Raw genomic sequence first — 21,264 nt, forward strand, 5'->3', positions numbered from 1 at the left:
CTTACATCGTCCAAATAAGGCCTACCGTATGTTCAGAAAGTTCAAATACTGTATTATTGTGAAATAGTGTAAATAACGTGTAGAAGTAATTTTACTGTTGTAAGTAAATACTTGTAAATAAGATTCACAATATAATTAGTATTAATACTTAGACGGCTTTCGTTTAAATTATTATTAAGTAGGTACAAAAACATTTTTGAAGTTAATCTTTTAATAATTAAAGATACCTTCAGGAAACTGGTGATATCAGCATTGATTTAGTGACTAAATAATTAAGTATTTGTAAAACAAATTTTAGTTATTTTAGTTTATTTGGGTATTAAAATTAAAATGTTTTATGAAACTGTATATAATTAATAACACTGTTTGATATATAATAATATGCCGCAAGTCTCATCCAATATTGATTGAATAAGAAATAAAATGCAGTATGATATTGCTAGTTGACAAAGTAAAAGAGTTTCTAGAGCTTTACCTTATATTGTAAATATTACATTTAAATGTAGGAAACTATGAATTGACGTAAATGACACGACTTTTTTATTTTTATTTATTTTTATTTTAATAAAATTAAGACGCAAAACAGATTACAATCAAAATTAAAGCTAATTATAAAATATACAAGCATAAAAACTAGACTGTATTCCTAACGACTGGTCTATGGTTTCGTAAAACAACGGATGCGGTAGGACAGCGAGGCAGTGCCGGATTTATATTTTTTATGAGTGTTGGCCATTTTATTTCCACCGCCCCATGTAGGTAGGTTTATGTATGTATGTATGTAGGTTTCTAAAATACTTAATAATTTTCCATTTGTTTGTATTATGGAAGGCACTAAAGTTAAATAAACAAATGGTTAATTCAGAGCGTCCTCTGAAATCTGCCGCCTCTAAGAGACTGCCGCCCATAGGCTGCAGCCTAGGATTGCAGCGACGTGATGCTCAACTGACGCCTGACTCTATATGGCATAGTCTATATTAACTAGTATATTAGAACTGTTCAGGTCCCGCCGGCGTTACGTCGTCGTCTCGCCCCATCTGATTTACAAAACGTCATGGAATCACATTAACCCTAATTGAAAAAAAAATTTGCTAGTCTCTCTAATATTTCACGTCATTGTCTTCTATTTGGCCATATATAAGATTGTTAATATTGTCAAGTTGGGATTGCATAAATTATAATACCACATAAACTTATTTTAATTAAACTGATATTAGTTTTAAAAACAAGAGTTACATCAAATTTTTTATATTAAGGCGATACCTCAAGGTCCATTTTCATACATTTTGTTTCGGCTTTAATCTGGGTAACTAAACAAGTATTGACAAGTAAAGAATTTAAATTCACGTCTAGTTAGTGATTAGTTCTCGCAGTTGAAAGAAAAACGTAAAAATAATTAATAATCATGGATATTTCGGCCTTTAAAATTTAATATGACGAAATTTTAAATGCAGAAATATCCATGATTATTAATTATTTTTACATTTTTCTTTCAACTGCGAGAACTAATCACTAACTAGACGTGAATTTAAATTCTTTACTTGTCAATACTTGTTTAGTTACCCAGATTAAAGCCGAAACAAAATGTATGAAAATGGACCTTGAGGTATCGCCTTAACACTTTTGATTTCTAATGTCTGCGCGAATGTTGGACATTGAAATAAAACTATTTTGACAGGAAACCAACACTTCAGTCCGCTCCGTGATCATGAAGACTGCAAAGTCTTCGAAACTTTGGAAAAAAATATAATATAAAAACCGCGATAAAATCCGCACAATAGTTTTATTTTAATGTAACATTTTTCATAAAAACATTATTTCATTCTTCTTAATTGAAAAAAATCATGATATAAGCACTTGGTTCTATACTATTTTTAAAGAAATGTTGGAGAACATAGATAGCTCGTTAGGCAATGGTTAAAGATTATTTCTCGTATATAGTCAAAGATGTATGTTTAAGCTCGCTTAGGTCTATGCAATAACTCCTTTATAGCTTATTGTACATTCCATTTAATGTATAGTTAACGTAAGAGATGTGTAAATCGTGATATAAATATATACAGAACTGTGCGTTGGTATTTTATTTTCTAAAGCCGTAGAATTTGACGTAATAAGGCACGGCGCAGACGCAAAAACATCTCGACAGTTACTGGCGTCACCTACACTGTGCGGAAAGGCTTGGGTTTAAAGTTCTTACGACTAGCCCCCGTTCCACGGCCAATGGAAATACACCGAATACATTCTACTTTCTAGCTAAAATCACGTGTTTGATTCCCACACTAAAATGTGCTACGAATTTGTACCGATCCTTGTGAGTTAACGGTTAGCGTGGGATCAGCAAGTAACAAAAAGGCTTACGGCAACGAATTAGAGTCGTGAACAGCAGGGCAGATTGTCGCCCTACCTTCGGAGGCGAGTGCCGCAGAGTGGCGCGGTGCAGCGCGCCCGCAGCGCATTGTGCGAACACTACACGACAAATTATAACCTTGACCCGCCCAGTGGGGTTCGCAACATTTGGTGCGAATAAAATAAGAATAAGGAAACATATGAAATTTACGATTTATTTGAATCACAAAACATTGCACAACAATATCAAAAACCGATATTAACTAAATCTACATTTATATAAATGTAAAGCCCACAATATTATAGAATCTACGTTCTATTACAAAGATAACAACACATTGCTAGAACACAAAATAATACATAATATGAGTAAATATACAATTACATAAACAACAAATGAACACTGAATGTTCATTTGCTCCTAATCCAATTATTATTATTATATTCCAATTATTATATATATAGGTAATGTATTCACTATATACTAGAAATATATAAATTTTTGAAAATCAAAAGAGTTCCCTATAATGTATTCCACAATAGGTTAAGTAGTTACATTTTCTGTTTTACGTACCAATTTATTATTACCGTGCATAGGAGTAAGTTTTGTTAAAAAACCACATGAGCCTAAAAATAGTAACGAGACTTCTAAGAAATAACTGCAAGACGTCTTGTAATACGAAAAGAGAAATTATATTAGCGTCAACGATCTTTAAACTGGAGAACAACTGATAGTGATGACTAAGCTAAACAGTATACTACAGATGCTTCAACAAGTCAGGGTGAAATATTTCAAAATTTTAACAGTATTAAAGAAAATACCAGCTTTATTAAATAAATTAGGAATTAAAAATTTTGCACTCAGTATATTTCATAAAAAATGGCACAAGAAATGTTTACGACCCCTACCAATCACAAAGTCAGTTCATGAAATCCGAGCTCTCGAGTCGCGTAATTACACTGCATTATGCTCCGCTAAATAATAGTTTTGCTATAAAATAATATCGCACTGCGCTTTTGTGGCGCGCGCGCATTGTCGTCGCTTCCGGCGCGGCGCGGCGGCTGCGCGCGCGCAACGGTCGCCGCACAATACCACTAATCACATCGCAATCAACGCTTAGCAAAACAATACGTGTTGAACTACTTGATAAATTAACCGTAAATCTTAAAATATGCTCGACGCCATGATGCGTTAAGAAAGGGCAGAAATTACAGCACACAAAGACTCTTGTTTGTTGTTTGGCGTCTTAATATAATTGTTTTTTTATTGAGTTGAGTCCACATAAGAGCTATAAAAACGTTATTTCTCTATATAATATACTCAATTTTGCCTCTCTTTGAAAATGACTATCCTTACATATAATTTAACAGTTTGTTAACATATTTTCAAGACATAATATTCTGTCAAACTCTATACTGAAGCTCTCCCATAAAACCAAAACAACAAGAATTCATAAATCGTACTTCTGTCTACGAACTTTATGACTGATCTGAAGATAGTTATGAAGGACGACAGTATTTTTTTTAATACACAGTGTTTAATACGAGATGGATAGAGCGATGATATACTTTATTGAGGCGGTCGAGTAGAGCATCAGAGAAAACTTGTTGAATTGCCGTACTACAATCAGACTGATTACAATAACTTGGATTGTACTATAGATGGTATAGAAACTAACTTCAGATTGGCCGTTATCAATTATACCACGCCGCAGATAGTTTTGACGAAGGAGTCAATAAGTTTATCTTCGCTGTTGTTGGTTTTTTTACGGTCACTAAATACAATAACTTATTACAGACTTCCGAAAATTTTGGTTAAAAGCTAAAGGCCGAATTTGCTGCGCTGATCAATTATAATAAAAGAAGGTGCAAAAATTTGTTGCGCTTGTTTAGATTAACTGTCGTGATTTTAGATTAACGGTCTTCTATTTCTGATTTTTAAATATCAAATATTTTATTTTCACCAAAAATAAATGAGAACTTAGGCAAGAAAATTATAAATTAATAAGTGGTAAAAAACACGCGTTTACATCAAATTCTTTTAAACTAAATAGAATCTTTTATAGTATAGTATCTCATAACAAAAGTAAGGGCGTGATCTGCTGGCAGCGCTCGTCATGTCAGCGACAGGTCTGCAGAGATGGCGCCAATAACTCCTGCTGCGAACTTCACCCGGATTGACAAGCGATGCAGGAAAAATGTGGTTAGGAAATCGGTGATAATTTACACACATCAGTTAAGATTGAATCGCAGGAGAACGAATTATTTTATATAGATATTTGGATCGTAGATCGGACCGTCAACGGCTACTTTTTTTCGTATAATCATAAAATTTAGGTAGATATTGTAACTTTGACTTTTTGGATGACCAACCCGAGACCGCCTTGTGACCAAAAGGCTGCATGGTATTCGAAATGTCAGAAGGAAATTGGAATATAAATAACCGCGATGACGTCCATAAAATAGTTTTAGTTTAAAAGAAATAGATACGATTGATTCATGGTTAGTCGTCTAAAGTTCAAGTTGATCTCATCGACCCGTTAAGGTAAATAAAATATAAAATGTTATCGAAACGTTCGATTTGACATCAAGAAGTGAAGAATAACAAGGTGAATGATAGTGAATGTGTTATTCAATTATAGGTATACTTATTACTTTGCCTAAAATTAAACTCGGAAAGACAGTTTTGGTTACAAAGGGTCACAAACCTTTGATAAGTTGTAAATATACAACTAGTACATAATGAGCTACTTCAAAAGTGTATGTTTTTTAAGTGGCATCCTTTTATATGCTCCTCCGTTTCAAAACGTACCGATTTGTTTTTTCTGTGTTTTAGGGTTTTCGGACTGAAAGTATTTAACAATAATATGTAACAAATTGATATTCATACAGTAACCATTTATTTTTAATATATTAGCAACATTGGTGTTTTTGAACATAGTTAACAAATAAAAGAATAACATTTATTTCTTAAGCACCCTATATAATTAACACGATCTACCTTATAGCCTACCTACCAACTTTTTTCATGCCAAACAAATTTCCTTCACACCTACATAACCTATATAGATATCGAACCCTATTTAAACCAGTCAGGATATTTAATTTGTGTTAAACCAAAAACACGTCAAAAACAATTACAACTCCGAAACAAATACACGCGACACAAAAATGAACTAACTCGTAACAGGATTACGAAACGCTTTCGCTTATTGTCAAAATAATAAAACAAGGATCAAGCTGATGCGAACGGACGGAGGGCAGAGGGCAGGAGGGCCGCTTATGAGGAGCATATTGCCTCAGTTTTTTGTTACTCTCCAGCGACGCGGAGGGCGATACAATACTGCGAATACTTAGAGCTGCAGGGTGTGCAAAGAGTATAAATGAGACGGGTAAGTTCGTACTAGTTAAAGGAATATTTCTTTTGGAATAAAAATTACCAACGTAGAGTTGTCTGTATATTTGATGTAATGTATGGGAGTCGCAACTCTAGCTATAATGAAACTCCAAAGATGACACTGAATATATTATGTATTTCAAAACTCCAGAGTACGTTTAATACACAGAGGCGTACTTAGATGGTAATAGTAACAAATTGTAAGACGTACTAATTAAACAAAGATGCGCGTTGCTTTTATACGGGAGGTATGGTGTGACACAGCGTTCTCGCACAACTACGCACGTGCACTTACATAGCTGCGCAAGTGTGTGTGTCCCAACACCAATACCTATATTATTTATTAATATATTTATAAAGATACACTAAACAGATTACTGACAATAATAATGTAAATAAAATTACAGTGGATCTAATGGCTAGTCAGAATCCAAATAGAAGTGTATACAACTTATTCAAATTAGGTGACACGTACATGTTATTTAGTTACAAAATAATAATAATAAATATAAAATATGTTGGCTAAGGTAAGGCAAACGATGTGGGAAATGTATCTGACTTGGAATAAATTAAAACAACAGAAGGATACACGAAGAAAAAATGATCCAATTTGCTCAATAACATTAAAAATTTAAAACTCTGAACGGTTTATATTTCAATGTATTTAATATAAATTGTATTCTAGATCCCCTAACGTAGATAAGACAGTTTTAGCCTGCAATAGACTTGTAGCATCTCATACATTCTATAATCTTTGCATTAATAATTTTCGGTCTCTCACTCATGTTTTATGATTTGTTTATGGAGCATTAGGGACAAGCTCATTGGTTGTTATTAACCGGCGCGTACGGGGTCCGCGGACCCTCGACGAGGCTTGTTTATCTTTATTAATAGCTGTAAACATGGATGAGTTAATAGTTATGCTTAGATGTGGGAAAAGAATTTTTTAAATGAGATGTGACTAGATTCGGAAATCATATATGGAAGATGAGTGAATGAATGATATAATTCGAGCATGGAGAAAAATTGCAAACGATGATTGAATACAAAAAGGCGTAGGTAAATTATAATGTTATACTTTATTAAAATGTAATAAAGTATGATTATAAGTAGCCTAATATTAAATAAAGAAAAGAAAATAAAAACAAAAAATATCTTTTCAAATAAATCCTTTTCGCATCCGTCAATAATAAGAGAGAATACAGTAAATATTTTGTGTAGATTCCACTCAAACATTCATTTATAGATATAACTAAAAAGAGTTTAAATTTTGTTACATTCAATACAGCTTTTTACATATATATTAGTCATTCTATAAATAATAATATGATAACATAATAAAACCGATAAAATATCGCGTTATTTTTATCACATTGCGTATAAGAGAAAACAGCAACTATGTAAACTCCGTGGGACGAAGCAGATGGCTGCAGATATTATACAAAACCCGGTTTCTACGTAAAGCATAAAGGCATTAGTTCTGTCTGTGCATTGTGCAGTTGTAAGCTTATTAGCGGGAATTAACAGGGTCGGGAGGTGCTCCCGATGGAGCGAGTCCTCTGTCCATATATGTAGTACATACTTCTAGTAAAGTTTTGTTCTTGTTTTATTTGTGCCAAGTGGATACCGGGTATATGTTGACTTGATTTTATTGCATATGGGTGTTGAAAACCACGCACCCCGACATGAATTATCAACTCAGTTTCAAATAACTTGTTCATGAACCTCACAGCGGAACAGACACAAGGCTCGAGAACAACAAAGAAATTATCATTATCTACATATTATTATTCTTAATATTGATGTACTTTGCTCCTAATAACCTGATCGGTGCTAGGTCTAAAGTATCTTGCAAAGAGCTGCGAATTCGTTCGTTAACTAAGTAATTGAGAAATCAATGTATTAATTCGAGCTGACATGACTAAAATTTCGTCATATTAAATTCATGACTTGAATTTAATATGACGAAATTTTAAAGGCAGAAATATCCATGATTATTAATTATTTTTACATTTTTCTTTCAACTGCGAGAACTAATCACTAACTAGACGTGAATTTAAATTCTTTACTTGCCAATACTTGTTTAGTTACCCAGATTAAAGCCGAAAAAAAATGTATGAAAATGGACCTTGAGCTACCACCTTAAACAGTAGGTAATCTACCCTAACCTACTGTAAGTTAAATATAATTTCGCTATGCCTTGCATATCATTCTACTGTACAATGTAAGTGCATAACACTCTACTATGATCTATTTAGATAGTAAAGTCTTACAGTAAGTAGTCATATTTTTTACACTCTTTCTCAATCAACCATTACTTATAACAGATAACCAACTCTTAGAATTACGTCTCCATGATGACCACGAAAAGAAGTCCGGAAGCTCGCCATAGCCGGATTACACACGGATTATATGTATTTAGTGTTATTGTATGTCCGTCGGTCCGTGTGTTGTGGCACTATGAATGTCACAGTTTGTGGGTGTCGCTACACTATTGTCAGATTATAGACTTTTTATAAGATTTAAGTGGACGCTGTCGTATTATTCAAGTAATATGTTATGTATCTTGTTAGTTAAAAATACAATATCATGTAAATTAAATAAATATTCGCTCTAACATAAATTTGATATTACAAATTCATTTAATAAAGACTTTAAACTTCTGAATGATAGAACATTGAAGTCAAAAGAAAAGTAAAGCTTATAAATAATTCAGCATAGATGTCACTTCTATAAGGATAAGACGTGCGAACATAATAAAATACTCAACGAAACGCTGACTTGCTATAATACTTAAAAACTGCTGCATATTTTTTTTATTTTGATTTTGTTCTTAACACTTTATTTCGTGAGTGTGAGTGAGCCAAGTTGAGAATGTAACGGACTGCCAAGATGAATGTCCGCAGGTTCAAAACCTTCAGACTTTTCTAAAGTTATGTGTATATTCTTGTTATTTATCACTTTATTTAACGGTGAAGGAAAACATTGTAAGGGAATCTTCATATCTGATAAGTTTTCTATTAGAACTTTCAGGGTGTGTGAAGTCTGTAATACAGAGCTGATATAATTATATTATTATTATACATAATCAAACAAACGAAACACGTAATATTTATTTGGGTAACTGCCCCTTAACAGAGTGTTGGCGGCGTGGTGTCTCACCCGGACCGGAACCTGTGTTGTACAATCAGCCGCACTTCACACCGCCCGCGCATTGTCGCAATGCTACTGATTAGAGTTCCTGAGACATCTTTTAAAAAATATCGAGATTTTAGTCGGCTGCAAATTTAAACAGGCCATCATAAATGTGTAGACTGGCGAGGTGTGATCTCTCGTCAGACACTATCTGGACTCTACTCAACTTGCAGGTGCACTGGGGTCACTTAGCCGAGTCTATTTAAAAAATATGTAATACATCGAAAGAAATTTTGATAGTATAAATCCATAGAAGTATGCTACCTGAGACCAAGGAACGAAATAAAATTTAGAGTACGAATAATTTGGTCAAGCACCAGGGAAATTTGTATCTATTTTCGTATATCAGTTTATTAAAGGACATGTACTTAGTCATCAAACGAAACTAACCTCAAACCTTACGCTTCTATATCCCTTTTGTGATTTAAATCACGTCGATGCTATTAATTTTATACAAACAAAGCATTCGAGCGTCTTTTGTTGGCACAAAAATATACTACGGAACCAACTAGAAAATTCCCGCTTCTTACACACCGCTTCGAATAGTAACGTGTTAATTCCACAATAGCAGATAACTAGTCGGGCGTAAATCTTATTATACTCAGTTTTGTACGGTAAATATCCTTACCAACATGAGACAGCAATATCAAAAACTGTTGGTATGAAAGAGACAAACATACGGATGTTATGTAACAATTAGGAAGCGAAGAAAGAATGTTTCAAAATTATATAATGCGCGCTCTGTCTGAAAATTGCATGCGCGGTATCAGAATAAGGTTTTAAATGTATTGAAAGGTGAATTAGATGTGTGCGGGGCTTTAGAGACAATTGTATTGGCAGCGGGAGGACTTACAATGGAATAGTAAAGATGTCTCCATGGTATTTTATGAGACAGTACCTAATTGTTCGAAGCGATACATTATTTTATTAATGCTGGCTATATTAATGTGTAAGGTTTAATTGTATTGAATTACTATATGATCTGATAAAGAATACCTATTAAGTATAGAGAGTAAATTTGATTGAAAAGAGGTAATAAATGTGTTTCTTTCAAATCTGTGGCTGCATAATTGTTTGTGTGTTTTGGTTATCGGTTTTTTGTTACATCACGTTTTTGTCGTATTGTGATACGATTCTAGAGTTTCACAAAAATACAATAAAAGTAATAAAAAGATAATTATTGTCAATCTGAATTATAAGAAGCCGAATAAAATTCATAAGCCAAAACTTTTATTTTATTTACTAATATGCATAGTCAATAGCTCTTATATGTTGTTCCTAAAGGTAGTGGAAATCGAAATCTTAGCTGATATAGATTAAGCGGCAAAGTATCCTTCTTCCAGCCTATTTGTATCTTTCTATTGAGCAAGGGGGAGTTGGATTTGTTAGTTGTAGGATACTTGTATCCGTCCGCATAACGACCATTGTACACGAGGTGTTAAAACCGCCATAAGGCCCATGTAAGTGTGTCGCGTTCCGGAATCAGCCTGTATATATCTGGTTTTAATCAGGCCGGCATAATTATGTCTATTGGCGAGAAATAAACATCTCTCTTCAGACAGTACCCTATCTGGTCCCCACTCCACTTACTATCACCTGCATGTGGATACTTTGTCACGCCGGTATTTAAGTAAAATGCAGTGCTTGTGTAGGGGAAATCATACCTAATATGAGTATACAAAAGTTTAAAATACATGTACCAATATTCTATGATCACACATATCAATTCACACTAACATCTGTCATCACGCTTGCACAAGATGTCCATATGTATCGCAATTGCTGTAGTCGAGTGCAAATATCAACAAATATTTGTTACAAATGTTTGAACAAATTATTGAAGCAAACACACCGCTCCCGCGGGACCATCGCGCATATGGCGCCAAGCCCGATATATAGACGAAGAAATATTTTGCATACATTTATTTTCCCTTTTATACTATTCTATAGATCAGCTGCTCGCCCCGCTATCACGTCATAGGACGGAAGTCGGAATACACATGGCGAAAAGTTGTTGTCCTATTTACTTTACTTCCTAACTTTACCTCTGCTTGCCTTTCGGGAATAATGGCGTGATATGCGTATATTATCCTAATTTTAATGAATCTTTCTAATATTGTAGTAATGAGGAAGTTTGTACAGATATTTGAAATTCAAAGGTGTTCGTTAGAAGTACCTGAACGCAGGAACCGCTGAATGGATAAGATGAAATTTGAAGCACAGATAGCCATATACTGAATGAACGTAGGAAAAGGTTATTCTTAATCTCGTCTTTTACTGTAGGTTATTTACGATACATACTAGAACTTTTAGTCCAGGAAAGGTCATTCATGCCGGCGAAGGTGAAAGCAACGCCTGGTAATGTGGTTTTCAGCATCGAAAATACCTAAAATATTAAAAACCGAAAAACAATAAATATACTTATTCATCATTAATATTTTCCAAAATTCAAAAAGTTTTTTTTATTTTTTAGCTCAAGTCATTGTTAAGTCCGGATTTTACATGTTTTAGCGAGGTTTAGGTTAGCAAGAAATTCGTCTGCAAATTTTGAGGTTTGCAGGACTTGCGGCGACTCGTAAATGTATAGTTATTGAAACATTGTCACTAGTGTAAATATATTTTTATTCTTGCGAGAACTTGCTAGTCTAAACTTAGTATGAAAAACCGTGACGAATTCCAATTTTATCTACATAATATAAAATCCAATCGAAACATTCACATAAGTTTAATAAACCAACAGTGAATGATTTCCCACAGTTAAAAACAAAAGCAATTTCCGCCACGCGTCAGTTAATAGACAATCATCGACTAACAACCAGCGACCCATTTGAAGGGCTCAACACGATTGGTAACTCAAACGGAAACACTTCAGCGTATCGAAATTGCAGCTAGTTTTTGATGTGTGATTGTGTGATGATTTTTAGGTATGTCAGTAAGGTTGAGCTTTTGCCCGCGGCTATGCCCGTGTGAGTTATCCGGCGTAAAAAAAGTCATTATATATATCTCCAGGATAAAAAGTACCATAATATGTCCTTCACAGGGTCTCAAATTATCTCCACACAAAATTTCATCGATATCCGTTTTGAGTTTATTGCGTCTAGATAGACAAAAGCGGTGGGCGACTTTTTTATATGTATAAGATAATTTTTAAGGCCATGCCTAAGAGTGATTTATGTAGAGTTAATTTTCAATAGAATATACAAATTAACACACTATTTATATACATAAATAATTGTATAGGTATTTTTACTCACTATTACTTTGGCTCGCGGTTCCGCCCACGTGAAAATGTTTTTCCGGGATAAAACTGCGCTTTCTTTTTCCTTTTCTATGTCCATGCTTTATGGCTGTCTGTAAGATATTGCCTCGAGTGATAAGACCGTCAATTGTACTCTATTCATTATAAGTGGATATACTATGTCTGTTACTCTTCTACATGTGTATAATAAAGAATTAATTAAATAAATAAATAAAAGTCCTGCTTTTTATTTTCCCCGTATAAAAAGTACCCTCTAGCATTCAAGAGTAATGTGGCTTCCTAATTAGTTCAATAATTTTGATTTCATAGTACCTAAGATTACCGCGTTCAAACAAATAAACAAACCCTTAAACTTTATATATAACTTATATACGTAGATTCTTCACTTTTACCGCTTTCCGCCACTATTTATAAAGCTTCAGCCCAGCAACGTGATATTACTGTTATATGGACCCTCCATATGTAATTGCATTAATAAAATATAACCAATATTCAGTGGAGCATCATGAAGCACATATTCACTTACTGCTGGGTAAATGTCTCTACCACGCTACTGTTTCCGATATCTTTCACTCTCTTTTCTTCCGGCTTAAACACTAACAAATATGTTCTAGTTAATAAATATTATAAATTGTAATGTCGCATACACATAATGACGCATTAGATAACGTAGCGAAGGGTTTATACTCTATATATAAGCTAATTTCTACCGGCTTCCCTTTATGTCGACTTTACGTAGAATAATAGAACCATCATCATTAGAAATATCATTAGCAGTATCATTAGAACGATTTGCAGACCGCACTTATGTAAATTAATCCTATAATATGTTGTGTCGGGTTCTCTTTTAGAAAATTTCAATTTTCGCCACTGATTAGTTGGTCCTCTGCTTTTTTCAAAATGCTTCACGGTAGATACCTCCTAATCTTCTACTTTGATATAAGTTCATTTAATTTACCAACAATAAAAAACACTCATAACCTTTATTTCGAAATGGGAAGGTAGAAGTACAACTTTTCGCCGCGTTCGCCCCGTCTCATAACGCCACAGTCGGCGAGCCTTTCGCTATATCGGGCACAGATTCCAGACTCTAGGCACTGAGCTGAAGAACCAAAACAACACTCTGCCCGACCCGGGATTCGATCCCAGGACCTCAGAAATACAAATTCCATCGAAGCAATCAACGATAAAACCCTTTTAAATTAAAATTTTATAATAATAAACTTTAATCATCAATTTAATGATAATTCGAGTAGCCAAGTGCATCGATAATCAAATCACATGCGGAGTGCGGATGCGGGTGGACGGCTCGACGGCTCCTGCGGGATGGCTGCTGGGTTGTTAGTTGTTATTGGTTTGTAAACTAATTTGTTGTTTATTTATTTAAACAGGTACACATATTCAAAAGACCAATACTCTTCGCTCAGATAGGCATGACTAATATATTATGTGGAATAATGTCGAAGGTTCCATGTAACCCGACTGCGGCTTCACTTTCATAATTGATATAAAATCTAATTATTACTATAACGATTTGCAGACAGCATTTACACTATATTATTAGTATCTATAAGTTATGCGGGTTCATTTTCGTCAAATTTTAGTGTTTCCCACTAATGTGGAATAGTTTTATATGTTTAACGTTATGTACTTCAATAGAGATGTACAAAAACAAAATAACAGCGCGTCAATTGGCGCACACACTTATATTTGTATAATTTTGAAGATAAGGAAAGAAAGGCATTTGGGGCACTGATGCATTCGGAAAGCCCATTTATCCTACAAAACGCGATTGTTTCCTTTTTGTATAAGTTATCTTCGCCGATTACAATATCGTACAAGTATCCTCGTCAAATATTACATTCCACCTTCCCAACTCATTACACAGGTCGCGTCACACCCGGCGGGGCGCGGCCGGCGCGTGGCCGACACGCGCCCACACCGACCCGATATAAACTAATTAACTCGCGTTATTGCTGCAAACACACTTGCCGACTTACCAAGAATACGTGCTCAACGAATTGGTTAATATGCAGGTATAAATTTATGCTGTTTTATTTGGGGAATGTATAGGATTCTTAGTTATAAGATTTTATAAATATATCGTATATTATTCTGAAGTCATGAGTAAGAACTACAGAGATTTACTTATTTGGGTGGTTTTTCTAGATTCATGCCGGCTTCTGCTTATTTTAGCTAACATATTTTTGTATTGAAAGCAAGTTGAATGAATTATAACTTCCAATATTTTAAGGTGCCAAGATAAGTACTGTGTCAATAGAATGTTAAGTGTTTGTAACCAGTTTTGTGGACCCAATAAAGGGGAAAAAAATAGTAGATAGTAATTTCAAGCAATGATTCACTGTCTATTAAAAACGATTACTCCATACTAAAATAGGTACTGAAATATAATAAGCACTTATAATATATTCTGACTGAATCACTATTTACTTATTTGTTGTGCGCACAAAATGTAATTGGAAAAAACTTTATCAATTTGTAAGATGGTAATTGTATTCTGAAAGCGGTAATAATATGTAATAAGATTAAAGAATTGTAAAAAATTAAATAAACATTACCATTAACATATTTTAGTAAATTTCTGTCACATCAGGAAGTCAACATTATTATAGTCTGTTATTTGTATAGGTAACTGCCACGTTTTCTAAAGCTTAGTGTCAAATAAATTGATATCGAGCGTAGTCTCTAGTCGTCGAGGGTGGAAGGTAAGGGGGGAGCGGCGCGGCTGATACGCAAACACAAATATTTGACGCGCGTAATCGGTTTGGGAATACGGGAGTCGAATCCCGGACGCCGCTCGCCGCCGCGGGCGAACATATTTGCAAGCATTTTAAGTTCATAGAAATTATAATCGTTTGAAACGGTATTTTAATAGAAACATGTGGCCATTTTGTAGACAGTTTTGTCTACAACATGGTGATATTTCCAACAGGAAGAGGGGATACCAATATTCCTCAGAAAACTGCTGTTAAATTGAGACCTAACTACAGCTTTCGTATCTCAATTGTGAATAAACCAATGAGATTGGGTAATGCACAAATAGAACTATCTTTTTTAACAACCTGGATGTTATGAGCTCATAATTGTTCGCGAAGTAGTGGGCACAGGCACAACTACCTATGTAGAGCATACACATTTCGATAAACCTATTTTAATCGCTACTTGACCACTAAGTATAATTTATTCGATCTCGTCGTATGATACACTTATTTATTAAATTTATTTTTGAACCAATAAAATATGATATACTAGATAGAAAACATAATTTGCCCACCCCGTGAATAGAACTGCGAGTCTCATGGCCCATACGTTACCACTAAACCATTTAGATAATGCATACAAGTAATAAAAGTCTAAATAATGAAACAGTTTCAGATTCCATTTTCATAGTGGATCACAAACATCGCGAAGCAAAATCAATATCTTATATACCCGCTGTATATCATATTTAATATACATAACACTGGTCTATGTATCGCGTCTATGTAGCAAAGAGAGCAGCTGATCGATGTGTACGCAGCCCGGCCTTTACCGGCTGCCGAAAGGCCCAGCGCCTGAATAATTCACTGAGCCACACTGAGCATCTCCGCCCCTCTCGTTCTAACTCATACACATTGTATATTCGTGTCCCCCTCGCTCTATGTATGGCAGTATTGCGCTTTCGGCCGCCACATATAGTCGTGTCCGTCTGGCGTGCGGTACCCATGTGGTTCTATCTCGCTCCCTCTCATTAGGTTAGTCAGCGAGGCATGTTTGCACGACGTTTGCCAGTCGCATTTTGTAGAGTCGCGCAGTGTAGATACGGTTCAGAGACTTTACAGTTATTTGAGACACCGTAAAACTTTTTTAATGTTGTATGCCGGCTATGTTAGTCGGAATTATGTAATAACATTATCAAATAATGATATTATATTATCAAGTACGTACAGAGAAAAATAACAATAGAATTAAAAGATTAAGATTTTAAATAAGGCGCTTGCGCGCTTCCACCAACAAAATACAACTTACAAGTAAAGTAACAAGAACTATCTGCGGCTTCCTTCGTAGTTCGTACACCTCCGAAATGATAGCACCTGCATGATGGAATATAAAAAATGGGTGTGGAAAATGTGATCATGTACTAGTACAAAATTGGTTTATTGTATATAGAGCCGTTGAATAGAACAATCTGTAAATTTATTTTACAATTTAATATGACATCATTAATAAAACTAATGAAAACAATGTAATTACAGTTATCATTATCACTCCAATAATGTAGAGCATGTAATATATTACGCGCTTAAATTTTATCGAAATAATTAAATTAATAAAAGCAAATCGGTCCTATATTACTCCTCACTAAGACTTTTCTTTGCATTTTCTAAAATTATTTTCTTTTTGATTAAAATGTGGGTTAATAATAACAATGCATACACATGTAACGTTATGCGCTATACGATAACCTGTGGTTTGAAGAGGTATTCCTACTAAGATATTGTTAATTACCCTTCATAAATATATTTCAGTTCGTATTTAAAGAATTCTGATAGAGTTTATCAGTGTTGTTAAGGTTTCTACCATCTACAAGCTACATTTCATAGAACACAATTGTTTCAGCTGTGTCGTGTCTAGAATACAAAGTAATAAAGACCAACGACTGCAACATTGTAGGCCCGCACGTAACAACCGGAAGGCGTAATCAAACAGTTGTTAGCGGAATGGCGGCGCGGCGCGACATCAAAGCGGCCCTAACGAGCCACTATCTTCCGAGACGCGACCACCCTCGGCTCTCTCTGAGAGTACTGTACAGCGTGAGACTAGACTACCAGAGGATCTTACTTTATAACATAAATAAAATAAAATAAATTATGAAAACAAAATAGCAAGCGTTATGATTGTTTATCTTTTGTTGCCTCTGAAAGCGGTTGAGCTAAGAGCCCATCTGTTGGTAAGTGGTCAGCATCGCCCGTGAACGTCAGCAGCGCCTACCGTAAAGGATATTTATATTAGAACGTAAAGTTTGAACCAAATAACATCATTATCGTCAACTACGACTGAGCCATGGTAAAGAACTCCATACAACCTATTGGCTATTTGTTATTGTTTTTTATTTATGTTATTTGTTATTTTTATGTTGTGCCTCTGTCTAATAAATTGTTTTCCTTTATAAAATACTTTGGATTACATTAATCCTTAGATTTAATTATTTCGACCTAGTTAAGTATTTAGATTCCTTATAATTATTAACTTGCAACTTAAAAATGGATCAACCCGTTAGTGAATCCCGCATTTATCGAGTACCAGCGAGATCGCCCTGTGGTGTGTGTCGCTATCCTGCGCATACATTTGCTTTGAGGCATTCGATATCGCCTTCAAGTGTCTCTGGGTGATAGACGCCTACGCGGATCGCTTGAATCACGGAATTTGTTTGGCGCTAACATTTCGATTTCTTGCATGTATGAATAATATTTGGTAAGTATTTAAAATTATCTCTATATTATGTACTCTATAACTAAATCTGTGTATAGATATACTTAGGTACGTCTATATTCAATAAGAGAAGAAACTTTTCCTCCATTGAAAAAGTGAGATCTACCAGCGTAGTTACCTGCCTTGTACTGTATGTGAGTATTAAGTTCTGGGTCAATAAAACTAATGTATACCTACACTTTATAGGCTATAGATACCCATGTTTAAAAAGCTCTACTTTCTCTTGAACTAGTGCCATATTCAACAAATTTGCACACTTAGAAACAAAAACATACTTGCCGAGAAAACAAATAAATCTTTAATTACAACGTGAAATATAGTTCACAGAATAATTAGTTATTCAATATCCCCCGACGTGAACGTCCATAAAACTCATCTCGCCTTGAGATAAAACGTTGCAGAGAGCCCTCGAGCCGTCGTTATTCTAACCCGCGTTTATTATAATCAAAAGAATATATAATGGAACGTCACCTGTCACGGAAACACAGATTTGCATGAAAAAGCCTTCGCCGAGGTTCGGGGACTCCGAGAGGGCCGCGCGAGGGCCGACATCTACAATTTAAAACGATGTTAAACTAACTGTTTAATGGAATGAAATAATAACTGTGTGGAACTTTATTTGGAACTTTTGTTTATTATTATGCTGTATTTGTTTTGGACATGTAAAGGAGATATTTTATTACACAATAGATAATGGTATCACAATAAATAAACGATTACAAAACTACTTAAGTACATTTATTATCTACAGAATCACCAGTTTTCTTGAAGTGTCGGCAATAAGGTAGGGTTTTACCATAATCCGCTTCTAAAACTTGAAACTGGGACAAAGCTCTACGTGGTGGGATTCGCGAGAACGTCTAGAAAAGATTATAGGAGAATAAAAAAGGTAAAATCATATTCAACCAAATAATTTAATAAGTACTTAATTTGTTAGAGATATTATATAAGTAACTATATCTATTGGGTACTTATATTAAGCGGACAAACAGTTGATTCATTTTTACCCCTCTGATTTTTATATTTTGAAGGATACAAACAAAAAAAAATATCAATAAAAAACTACAATAAAACACACCAGCACTTCATTCTGTTTTCATTAAACAAGGCCGAGTGTTCCGACATCATAGAGAACCGTTTCCAATTTGAGAAATCCTTTGATTTGCGCGATGCACTCACAAACACTCGTCATATAAAAATAATGGCGTCGACCGTCCCACAAAGAATGTAAGAAGTCAATTCAATTAAGTAAATCCTTTAATAAGCAAATAAGCAGAAGCGAGAGGTCGATATTGAGATCAAAGCCCTCTCGATGGCACTCTCTGCCCCTCGCGTCGCGCTGTTTTGTTGTAACTGCACCACTGTGCTTTCATCACTCTGATGTTTGCATTCATATTATTATACTATGAATACCTTTTTGTATATAGGTGCGGTATGCAAACTTATATTTGTCTATTAGAAATAAATCCCTTTTTAAAAGAGTTACTAATTGTTATGTTAAGTTAGAGGTATACAAAATCCCAAAATTAGGTCATTCTAATAGTCAATTAAGACGACGTTACCATGATTAGAAATATGGATTTACCGATACTCCTTCCATTAAGGTAAGGTAGGTACTTAAGTACTCAAATGGGCTTTACAAAGATGCCCAAAACTATAATAAAATATCAAATTAGATTGAGGATCTCCACGCTATAAGAATCTGATAGGTGATGACCATTAAAAAGTATTATAAGTTCCTAAATTATCAGGTAACCGTAATTCAACACTGAGGCTATGTCTGCTATTAATATTGATGGTAGTAGGACATTTGTATTCGTGCGAATAGCGACCATCTCACACAATGTGTACCAAAAACCCGTCACAGTGGCTCACGTAAATAGGTCGCGTTTCGGATCACCCTGTGTATGTACTCGTATGATTCCAAATAGTCCGGAATTATTGTGTCAACTGGCGAAGGATAACCATCTTTTGTTAGGCTATAGCTACTCTATCTGAAAATATAGGTATAAAAATATACAAAAAATTAAAATTGTAATAAAAATTAATTTACAAATGAAAATTATCATTGTACGTAAAATCTTTACCAAGTTGCGCTCGTTCTAAATCCGTCGCGTAACAGAGCTGAAGTGACGCGGAGTGTGCGGTATCTACATCAGATGTCTTCCGCGACAGCCCTCAGCATCTCATTACATCGCAGATCACATCGCCATCGCGTCTGATACCGCACCGATCCATCCACATTTGGCTAATTACCTACTTGTGTTAAGGGTTTATTGTGTAATTACTTACCCGCTCTGTAGTGAAATATACAAGAAAGAAAGTTAAATATTGAAAAATTGTTACAATAATTACTGAAATGGCGATCTCGCAACTTATCACATCATTGGCCGGAACAAACATAGTGAAACGTCGGTGTGATGATAACACTTCTGTTATGATTTATCAACCTCTTCAAGGATAAATGTGTAATGTGGGTTTAATTTTTTGTATAAATCGTAAACTTTGAAAAGTTTACTACAAAGTTATCAATATCGAAAAACTCTAATTTTATGATTGCTTGTATGTAATGATGTTTAGCTCAAAGTAGGTACTAGTTAGCAAGTACGTACGCTACTCAAGTCTTTTAATGTAGTTCATTTACTTCAAATTGCCTCTACAACTTCTCTGTGATTGGGCGGGTAGATCGTCAAAAACTTGGTAAGTAAATAGTATGCATGATTCATTCAAACTTTAGCGTTCCTACCTACATTGCACGGCAGGTAACTAGGTGGTAGGTCTTGTACGAGTCCGTACGGATTGGTAAAATCTATCATAATAATGGGTAATGATCATCAGTCATTATGGAGGCGGAATTTCTTTTACTTGCTGATAATGTCAAGATGTTTCATTCGATAGCTGATATACCTACCTGATTCTGAGCGGCTGCAGCGGGATATTGTTAGAGTGGTGCAGTGCAGTAAGGCTAAATACGGTGTGATGAGGGAATCTAGCCGCGCGCGAGCACCACGCCACTCTCAGTGCAAGATGGATGCCGTGATCGGTGTTATGGCTGAACAGGATTTAGGAGTTCAGGGGCCTTATTCTCTATCTCGCACGTTATTATAACAGTGCGTAACAAGCACGTAACACAACGCATCATGTTTAGGACTATAGAAATTTGGCTTACAGAATACCATTCCACGCACATTTCTCGAAGATAACATGACACGGCCGCGTTACGCGTTCACACTACCATACAGAATAAGGGCCCTGATGATAATTGAATTGATGATTCGTAATCACTTATTTATTTGTAAAAATACGTTTCGAAATGTACAATTTACGTTAAGGCGTTGCAAAAATATTCTTGGTGATTTGGTAATCAAATATTTAATCGATATGTTAGGTCATAGTCGGCTCGAAACGTATGCTATAATTTGGGATGTTCATAAGACTAATAACACTTACTATCAAGTGTGGAAAATGCAGTTTCATAATTGCAAATAATTTTAGTTTTATATCCGCTTCACTAGGCTAACTAACAAAATAACAAGTAGCACTATCTGTATTTACATTAAATTTACTAATGCTC

Source organism: Manduca sexta, chromosome 3 (assembly GCF_014839805.1).
Source record: "Manduca sexta isolate Smith_Timp_Sample1 chromosome 3, JHU_Msex_v1.0, whole genome shotgun sequence".
NCBI lineage: Eukaryota > Metazoa > Arthropoda > Insecta > Lepidoptera > Sphingidae > Manduca > Manduca sexta.